General features: G+C 33.3%; 1 pseudogene; it reads left to right on the forward strand.

Moving 5' to 3' along the window:
* Positions 1-8,888: 8,888 nt before the first annotated feature.
* LOC140859407 (gamma carbonic anhydrase-like 1, mitochondrial) lies at positions 8,889-9,418 on the forward strand (annotated as a pseudogene).
* Positions 9,419-11,611: the final 2,193 nt, after the last annotated feature.

Here is an 11,611-nt window from a genome sequence, read left to right on the forward strand (position 1 = left end):
AAGAATGTCAAACAACTTTTATTCTTTAGCAAAATAAAAGTTATATCTCCTAGATTTTTTTGGGATACCCTACAAAATAATATATATAGGATCAAGATCCAAGCTAATCTATCTGTAAATGCTTGACATAAAACAAACACTCCAAACCCTAAGGTAAGAAAGTATTGGCTTATGCCTAGTCTATTTCTCATATAGAGTCTTTGCAACTGATTAATACGAAATCCAGTTCAGAACATAACAAATAGTCTTAAGAGCATAACCTTAAATGAAGACTGACAGACTTTTAAACTCCATCATGGATCAAACTATATCCAACAAAGTCGATTCCAATAAGAGAGAATCCTATTCTCTTCTAGATATGTCAAAACTTACTTGAAATGCATTCTCCTCTTCGATCTGATCAAAAAATTTTAATGCTCTTTCAAGTTTATTTTTTTACTTTATTATGAAATTATTTGAATATTTCAAATAATCTAAATTTATGACAAACATGTTCATAAATCTAATACATCAATATGTATCATATTCAAAATATCATTGGCTCGTTCACTTTTTAACAAAAAGTGACTTGATCATCTTACTAAAGAGATAGGATTGACAATGATTCACAATCATTGACTTCGAGAATTATCTCATGTTGATCCTATTCTTGTTTAATGACCAACCTAAATTGCCAAAGATAGGCTTTCATGACATTATCTACTTCAAGGAGTTTGTTTGATTGTGTACAATACACTAACAAGCTGTAACTATTCATAAATGTCATTCTTAGTTGTTCACATAATTTTGATATCATTCATAATAAAATCAAAAAAATTATTAGACAATAGTGATAATCACTAAAATGACATTGTTAGAATTACAAATAGGCTCAAAAATTCCTAAAATCAGGATTAGAACATAACTTCTCACTCCAACGTTCAGAAATCTTTTGCTATTTTCAAACTTTCTACTAATCTGAAGTCATTGCAACAATTTGTATGAACTTTCGATATCCAATATCCAGGTAGTAGTGTCACAGATAGAAAAATCACAAGATGTTATCATATAAGTATCTTGTTCAGCAATTCTTTGCTGATTTCTCTTTCTTAGCCTGTTCGGATCAAAGGACTCTGCCAGACTAGATTAACCTTAGACTCTTTTGTCAGTTCGGACTCATTAGCCCAAGCATGAGTCTTTTGCACCTTTTTTTTCTTTTTCTTTCTCAAAGAATTATTACCACACTGAAGATATATCTTCGAAGGTGCGAAAGAACTCTTTCAACATTTAAAAAATTTTCTTTCACTGAGCATCATCGAATTTACAACTAAATTCATGTTCTTTGCTACTCTCAATAACACCACACAGTGATATGATCATTTGGCCACTTCTGACAAGTACCTTTGATCGCATCATATGTGTTGGATGTGAGAATTTCAGGTGTTGGATCCATTCGTACTCTAGAACTATTTGCAACTTTCGATATCAATTATCAAAGTTGGATCCTATAAATCAATCATTGTCAAACAGTGAATGAAGCAATGTACATCTAGCCATAACTGAAAAAAAAATACAAGACCTCTATGTTTATGAATTAGTTAAACCTAAAGATTTGGACTTTAGTTTAAAAGTTCTTTCACTATTTTATACGAATTGATAGCCTCTACCTCTAATTCGAGGAATTACCTTAATTCCTTAGCGAGTACTAGAATCTACACAGACTGAATACAAGCTCGAGGATAGCTCGATCAACCTATATATACATATATGGATAGGTTCTCAAGTAATTATTTTTTCAAATAATTTTTAGTAATTAATTCTATCTCAGATTTTATTTCAGTAGGCGATGGGACTCCACTGAAAGTTTTGGTTAGGTCAAACTATTAACATGAACCTACTCAATATTTCTAACTAATGAATAATCAGATTTGAGAATGGCTCGGTCAACTCAACCATCATCAGATAGTACAATAGAGTCATCATATGATGAATGATAATTCTATCATTCAGAGAGAACATCAGACAGATGGTGTCTGTAATGTCAATCAGAAATAATAGACCCATTATCATTCACTTTAATGAGAGGCTATGATCTAGTTATCCCCATAACTAGCTCATTTTATGAACCTAATAATTTAAAAAATTTTAATCAATTTAGAAAAAAGATGAGAAGAGATTAATCAGTAAACCACAATCCTTCCACTGACTTCATCAAGTCATTGAATTAGATTAAGATCATGCTGGTTATAGTGACACCTAGATCAGTCACACTGATCAACTTAATGATATGGGTCAACTCAAATCACTTAGCAGTCTAATCAAGACATAATTCATCCAATTGATCAGGTAAGTGAGATTGATGAGAGGGTCTGCTAAGTTTGTTTTAGACACCATCGAAATAGTCAGGTAAGTCACTCTCAATTAAAAACCACCGATCGAAATATCAAACTTACCTTAGACACCAATAGGTTAATTAGTTTTGATTTGACCAACCTAATGATTCGGGTTCAATCATTGAGCCATAATCAAGATCCATTTAGTCTAATCAAAGATATGGACTTGACCATCTACAACTATTATATTGGTTCTAAAAAAATTTTGATTTTAATCTAATTTAATATTTGATTAGATTTAATCAATTTCTCTAGTTAGTCCATTAACTCTTTGATTCTAACCTTAGATTTAACTCAATTAAGAGGATCTGATCTAAGCTAACCCATATGCTCATGTTTTATGCGCATATCATTAGATCTTAAATCATAATTTTAGATCTAATCGATTCTTTACTTAATTCTCAATTAAGTTTTACATCAACATGGTTAAGATTTTAAAAATAATTTTCACTAAATCATAAAATATTTTAAATCAAATCTAAATTTTTTATGATTTTAAATCAAAATAATTTTGATTAAACAAGATTAGATGTAACTAACTTCTTTGCAACTTGCATCACATACAACAACATCTAGGGTTTAAAGATCTAAGGTTTTGAAAGAAAGTAAGTTTTCTCCTTTCGCTTTCTTCTTTATGGGATCTAATCATATGGCACCCCTACATGCCATAAGAGCACCTCATCGAATAGGAAGAGATGGTCTTTAAACCCTTCTTGCTCCTATGATGGGATGGCCTGGTGATCAACCCAATCCAAGTACTTGCAAATCGGATCATCTAATCTAATCACATATTATATATGTATGAATTTAGATCTAATCTTAAATTACATCATATCTGATTACAATCTTAGATCATATATATATTAGATCATAAACATCACATGTATGATATAAAATCAGATTTTATCAAAAAATCAGCACAAACTAGGATAACCTTTTCACTGTAAGCGGTAAACCCTACAGTAAGACAACCTTATATCAGTTTGTACGATCAATCATTAATTAAATTTAGATTAAAATATCACATATCATATCTAAATAAAATTAAAATTTAGATTTAATATGCATATAAATCATGTCATAACGAACCTAGCCTCTGATACCACTGTTGGGATGCGTAGGTGATTTCATACATGTATTTCAAATTTTTTCAAAAAATTACAACGGAAGACAACTAGATTAATCAAATTAATCTAACATGCATATGATCTAATCATCAAATCAACCTACTCTAGCATCTATGACATGTTATATTGCATATAAAATTTGAAATAATCTGAAGATAAAATCAACATGCATGCATATGAGCAGTAGATCACATCTACTTCTAATCTGAGTTCAGAACTTCATATTTGATCACGGATCGACGATCTCCACTACTGAAAGACATGATGGAAAGGATCCTTGCTTATTGCTCATAGCCGCATATGCATCCGATTTTTATGAAAAATCCACTCGAAGCTCCGATCTGATCGGTCTTCTCAAGAGTGCTAGCTCACGCGAAGACCTTCTTCTTGATTGATCTGGATCTTTTTCTTAAATCTCTAAAATTTTTTCAGAGATTAAAAATAGACTTTTGGAGGAGATGAAGAGGTGAAAGAAAGATGGAGAAGAAATTAATTTTTTTCTAATTTATTTTCTCCTCCCAAACTCTTAAAATCAAAAACTTGAAATTCAAATTTTTGCGCACACCTTAAGAGAGAGGACCCTCCTCTCTATTTTTTACACTATAAACCATGCCCAAACTTTTACCACATGAAGAGCTCTCTTCTGATATTTTATACACATAAAAGAAACCACAAAAGTCCCTTTTATAGGCATGTAAGGAGGTGGGGTGAAGAGTCCTAATGATCCTGGACTCTAACAGGATTCTGCTTTTCTTCACAATTTTATATCCCAAAATATATCAAAAAAATATGGGATGCCCTTTCTCATATTTTTTCACAGTAAATCAATTCCCCAACTAATCTCTTACAAAAAATTTCCTCAAAATATCACACATATAAGGAGAAAAAAAATTATTGGAGTGAAGAGGTTGATCTAGATGAGAACTGATTCTCTTGATAAGGAATATTTTAAAATCTAATTTTAGAATCTTTTTTTTATTAAAACTAAATTAGATTTGGATGTGAGATAGATAAGGAAAAAAACTCTTTGGTGTAAAAAAATCTCACACAAAATGATTTTGTGTGTGGAGATATATGGCGTGCAATCTGGGTTGGTGCAGGGAGAAGAGTCCTATTCTAATAAGGATTCTAAGTTTTCTTATTTGAATCCAAACCAAATCACATCTGATTTAGTCCAAATAAAATATATAAAATTTAATCTAATTAGATTTATAAATTTTTAATCAAATTCTAATCAAATTAAGAGTTGATCGAATCAAATTTCTGATCAAATCAGAGATAATTCTTTCTTAGCAATTAGATTATCTCGTAACCTAATCAGGTCAAACCTAATTAAATCTAATTCAATTAGATTTTATTTAATCTTCTTTGCTCAATCAAATTAAGCTAATCAGCAATCTAATTACTAATTAATCCTTCATTAATTTACTAACACTTAGTGAATTAATTTATTACAACTTTTGTATAAGATTAATCATCAATCAAATTGACGATTAAGCCCTTGAATGATTCTCAATTATTGATTAGCCACATGATCAGTCAGAAACTTTTTTTGAGTATGACCCCATAGATTTGAATCTAAGTCGGTAATATAGGAATAATTTTTTGAACCAATCGATATAACCATCTAGCAATGATGATCCGATATTCGGATAGATCGAATGATGGTGAAGCAACATTCAAGAACCTATTAGCGTATGGTTACCGTATAATTCATCTTTTTGATCCTAATACTCGAGGACAACCTAAAATTTAACTGTCAATCCTAGATAAGTCATCCATATTATATTTTAATCTTTTTTAAATCTATCATATAGATTATCTGGATCCAAATTTTGCTAAATTGAAATATACTGATGCATATCTCCTACTAATTCAGAGGGGTCAATCCCATCTTGAGTCACTACTGACTTGACAAGTACATGCAAAACTCAGATATGACCCCTCCTCTCTCTTGGTTTCCTTGTATGCAATCGAGCCACCAGCCACCTTGGCCATGCCACCACCATCCAAACCCCCCCGATCACACCACCTCTTCTCTCGGTTCCTTTATGCCATGGGGAGAACACCTATTGTGGCATAGGAGAAAGGAAGACAGAGAGAGAGAAAAATTAATTAATATATATAAAAAATAATAATAAAATAAAAAAAGTTTTGATCAAGATCCAATTCGATCTCTCAATGACCAATTCAAACCACCTAGACCAAGGCCCCTATTGGTCGACCCAATCCAAATAGGTTAGACCTCTGATTGGACCTAAATCAAGTGAATCTAGCAAAAAAAAATCTATTTGGCCTAGATCGAGTATCTCTATTCTTTCCTCATTGGTCAAGTTGGACCGAATAGATAAGGTCTTGATTGAACTCAAATCGAGTCTCTCTTCCCTTATTATCTCTGATAATTAACCTAGATCGAGCCTATTTCGCCTAATTCTCTTTTGAATAATGGATTAGATTTAATCCAAAATTTTATTTGGGATTAAGAGGAGCACGGATCTAAGGATCATGTTGTGAGTCAAAGGCTATCACTTTTGAATCCGACTGATGATAAGTTACCTCTACCCTAAATATGCTTTCATCGTGCATGAGATTTGATTTCTATATTTATCTATTGCTGTAGCATTTTTATATTTAAATTAATTATCTTATATACTCTACATGAACATGCTTCATAGAATGTTTGATCGAATGTGCATTTTTTGTAGAAAATAAATTGTATTTGTTTACATGAAAATATGTTGTATGTCGGTCCACTACTCTTTAGTCCGATTATGATCACATGGATTCAGAATCTAGTCATCTTTTGGGCCTCCAGTGGCTAGTACGTGCTGATGAGAACACATTTCTTCGGATGATATTAGAGCTAATTTTTCTTCTGGACCTCCAATGAAGTGATTACTAGTATATGACTAACAGATGGCATGTTGTAGTCAAGATGTAGTCTCTTTTGGAGCTAGCCATGGGCCGATTATGGCCATAGAGAGACTAGGAAAGTGAGAGTGGAAGGCTGACCTTTAGATGATTGAACAATTTATTTCAAAACAAAATGTATATTCGAATTTATGTTGATAGGTATAGTATGGTTTTATACTCATTTGAAATATTTTTATAAAAAATCATGAAACTGAAAATTTATCTTTTTTATAAATATTTAAATTAATTAGAGATTTTGATAACTTATTTGGCTCATAAAGCTCATTGCATCTTTTTTTTTTTCAGATGCTGTAGAATAGATAGGGCTTGGGTTCGAGCAATGAAGGGTTTAAGGTTTAAAAGACTTGTAAGTAATGGTTCTATGAAGAAATTAATTAGATTTTCTCATAATTATTATATAATTATATTTTTTTTAGAATTAATGTATTAGGATTTTCTACCATGGCTTGAGGTTAAAATGATGCAAATATTTGAGGGAAACGGGCAGACCTTGCATGTTCTGTGGGCTTAAATCCTAAGGACGTGTGGCCATCTGTTGCGTGCTCGATTCAGACCTTGGATTGAAGCATGACAAAAGGATTTATAGTAATATTTAATTTTTAAAATTTTAGAGATATTGAGTAACAATACAGGAGAGTAAAAGGTCCCCCTTTTTTATTTTATTTTTGATGGTGATCTTAATGCAGACAGGTTCTACTCTATTTTAGTCTGAAAATTTTAACTTGAACCTGGAGGAACATTTTAATATAAACTTTTAACTAAAATTGTTAACTCCTACGGATCAATAAAATTGCAAAATTTGAGTAAGTTGAAGGGATGTTAGCTTGGTTAATTAAATCATTGAAATGGCCTGATGTGTAGGGATGGAAAGAATACTTTAGATTTGATTAAATCTTGCTTGCATATAATGTTTGTTGTGTTTTTTGATAATATTGTAGTAAAAATGTTTTACTTCAAATTAATCCAAAAAAATTTCAAGCATTAGTCTATAAGGTAAAATATTACAGTTGTCCATAGATTCGGGCAGGATTATCAAGCCTTGATTTCAGATTAGTTATTGCAATTCTTAGTTATATAAGTTGCTCCTAAAATTTTATATTTAGAAATGTGATAGGTATATTTCTTATTTGTAGAATTTGATGATTTCATGATTTTCAAGTACGATGCAACAAAATTTTTCATTGGATCAGCTAGTAATGATATAGACCTAGAATTGAAAGTACCAAGAACAAATTATGCATAAAAGAGTGGAGAAATAGAAAGCTAGCATTAATTCTTTCCTATCTTATTTTAGGTTAAGATATTTGATTAATCTAAAAAGGTAAGTAACTTCAATTTAACCAAAGTATGTTTATTAATTTTAAAAAATAATTTGTTCCAAATAAAATGCAAATTATTAAATTATAGAGTTATTTGTATTGAAAAATCTTTTCAATTGTTTGAATTCCATTCCAAAATTGATGTGGAAATTATATCTAAGTCTTTAAGATTCAGTTAATTTGATTCTCTTGCTTCTACGTGATCATCCCACATCATATTTCCATAGTAGCTCCAACAAGTATTATTGTTCACTTCCCTCTTTGTATTTTTTGCTATCATTTCAACTCTTTTTTTTTTTTTTAATTTCATCCATTTCTATCTCACATAATTTTGTTTAGACTAGGGTAAGAGAAAATTGGACTGAAAACTAGGTAAATATAGGGCAATTTTTTGACACAACATTTACATTCATTATAATTTTTACCATGGAAAAAAGTTGTTATAAATAAAGAAGATGACCATTATATGCCTGATGGAATTTTTGACTAAATTTTTTAAATAAAATAAAATGATCATTTTTAACCACCATTATTAGTTATTCAGATAAAGAAAAAGAGTACATAGAAGAAAAATAGTCATTATATATATATAAATGCTAGATCAAGGATCACTCTCAAGTATTTTAAATCTAGAAAAGACTAGGGTCACATTTCAAAGATGATCGAGTCTCTATGTAAGAGGTGAGGAGTATGATTTGGTTCTGTGCTAAATAAGAGTTAGAGTTGAAAAACACTTACTCCAATTTGTGATCTCTTTCTATTCATCCACCAGGAGAGACAATCTCTTTTATGCTTTATCTTACCATTTGCATCATCTCATTTTGAAATGGTAGTAATTTTTGTCTTGCTTAAAATAAATTATTAATTGAATAAATACTTCTGAATATTTTAAGTTCATATGTTATATGATAGAACACAGAACAACCAACCCCAACACTATACCCATTATATCATATGGCCAATTGGCCATTTTGGTCTTGGACCAAAAATAAAAACAAAGAAAATTGCTGACCAATGAGGTTCACTAGTTCCACGTGTGGAGCTCCCGCAGAGACTAAACCCACACGAGCGCCATCCCCAGTCCCGTCCTCCGACGCTCTTCGCCTTACTCTTCGCCTCCCTTCGCAGTCGAAGAAGCAAAAAAAGGAAAAATGGCTGCAGCTCTCGCTCGCTTCTCCCGAAGAGCCCTTCCCTCCTCCTCTCGCCTCCTCCCCTCCTTCGCCCGCTCTCCTCGGAGGCCGCATCCCCGGCCGCTGCTGCGGCGCCTTCACCGCCGCCGACGTCGGCGGACCGCGTGAAGTGGGACTACCGGGGCCAGCGGCGGGTTATCCCTCTTGGACAGTGGGTGCCCAAGATCGCCGTCGACGCCTACGTCGCCCCCAACGTCGTCCTCGCTGGCCAGGTCACCGTCTACGACGGCGCCTCCGTCTGGAACGGATCCGTCCTCCGCGGCGACCTCAACAAGATCACCGTCGGGTTCTGCTCCAACGTCCAGGAGCGCTGCGTCCTCCATGCTGCCTGGTCCTCCCCCACAGGTCCCCTCCCATCCCCCCATCGATCCCTTTATCGTTTGTTGTTTGAATTAACGAGCTCGGATCGGATCTTTTCTGTTTCTCTTAACTTGATCTGGAAATTTAAATGGAAACGGTAAACCTTATGATGCTTAATCAGGTTGGAGATAGGGTTAGGAATGGGAATTTCAGTGGTTGTTCTTTGTTTTTCCTTCAACAAGGTAAATTCACTACCTCGAGGCCTTTATAAGGGCTTTCCGATCAATTCATTTGAATGAAGGGTTGAAGGTTTAATTGGTTGCAAGAATTGTAGCTTTTACATGCCAAATGTCAGCTGGAGCGAGGATCGAAAGTAAAATTAATAGTTTGTTCACTAGGTTGCTGAGAATGACTTCAAAGTAATAGTTATGAGCATATGTCAAAGGCCCAGAGATTGTTATTCATTTAATATGTGTGGGTGTAGTTCATGCTGATGCAATTTTGGTGGGAGGTACAGAATTATCTTAAACTGCAAAAGCACTATTGCTACTCTTAGTGGGCATTTCTGCTATTTTGGTGGAAAACAGATTACTGCTATTTCTTTAGTTCTAAATTTGACATGAGAAGCACATTTGGGACAGGTTATGAAGTAGAGGAAATTTTCTTTGAACACAGAAGGAGTTGTAATCTGAAATTTAATTTTTTAAGGAGGTAATTTGCTGGGTATTGGATAAACTTAGTGGGCATATGCCAATGGTTTGCCAAAAATATTTTGGAAGAAAGGAATGTGCGAACGTGGGTTATCACCATGGAATCTTCAATTGAATTATGCCATCAGAGAAGTTCTCGCTGACCTTGAATCAGATAGAATTACAACATAGGCATTCTAGGGGTAGATTTGCAGTAGTTACAGAAGAACTATTTCATTTACCAAAAGAACTGAATTTAAAGTGACTAACCTCCTATGCAGAGGTCTAATAATGCTTCCTGATTTTGGCCAGGCAAGCCTCTTCATGGGCCTTTGTCTTTAAATGCACAAGCATGATCAATTTGTCGTGAAATGACAGCATACTCTTGGCACATGGTGTGTAGGAGTTGTAGAGCATAGGACACACAATTCAATGAAGTGCATAGGAATAGTAAATCCATCTACAGGACAATACAGGAATTTTGAAGATTCCAGAGTGAGCTACATGTTCTAGAAATTTGTGGCATTCTAAGGAAACCTTGTTATAACTTTTTTGTTCATACATTGATAGATTGTTCATCTGATGTTTCCCTCTTGATAATAATGCAATTATTCAATTGATTAGATAATTTAAACAGAAGAAATGTTTTTTTTTTCCTTTTTTTTGTGTGGCAATAAGCTCCAAATAATGTTAGTATATTTGCCAAATCACACCATTCAAGTTCAAACAGAATTTTGTCTTCCTGGCTTCTTTGAGAATAATTTCTCCTATATTAGGCCTTCTGAGAAGATAGATGTGGACCTAGGTATTAAATGGAAAATGTCCATTTGATATCCTAAAGAAGAAGCTTAGTTTACTGCCCCTCCTCCTATATCTATCTCGAACATGGATGATTCTAACAAAAAAGTCACACATCAGCTGTCTAACAGTCTAACTCCTCTGTTTTGGTATGGCTTTATGTTACTTTGGTAATATATTTATGCTTTTCTCAATGAGGTTTCTTCTTTATGCAAGTTAAACACCTTTCCTGGTTCGTAGCAGCTGCATACCATTATCAATGCACCCAAGATTTTGCAGAATATAGTTTTTAACTGGAAAATGCTATATATCTGTTTGAACAATAAAACACTAGGAAAACGAACTCAAGATTGATGCTACCATAAGCTTTCATGGTATTGAATTTGAACAAGAAGCCTGACGTTTTTAATATTACTATCTCAGAGACTAGTTTGTATCATTTGCCTTGTAGTCATTATGGTTAATTATCCTGCCCACGACAGCAGATAATCTCATGACCAAACATCATGATAATTTTCTGTAGGCGATGATTCCTACTCTGGGCTTGGGCTAGTATTCAGATGTACTCTTTTTCTTTTAGAGATCAAAATCTACGAATGCTTGGCTAAGGCATCTATGATGGATATGCCTTGATGTTCACTTGAGCTTTTGGATAACATTATTTTATTGAAATATCTTATAGCCTTTAAAGGAGAGTAATGGGTAGCCTTATAGGAAAAGAGCTTCATCTTCATCCACGTCATTCAAAAAATCTCAGGTTCCTTCTTCCTCAAAGCTTGTTGCCTAATCTCTTCCTACCTTCATTTTACAACTTGCTTCCATTCCCACATCATTTAAATTTATATTTACTTAAGTCAAAACCAACAATTCCTGTCCGAATGC

Source organism: Elaeis guineensis, chromosome 1 (assembly GCF_000442705.2).
Source record: "Elaeis guineensis isolate ETL-2024a chromosome 1, EG11, whole genome shotgun sequence".
Classification (NCBI taxonomy): Eukaryota; Viridiplantae; Streptophyta; class Magnoliopsida; order Arecales; family Arecaceae; genus Elaeis; species Elaeis guineensis.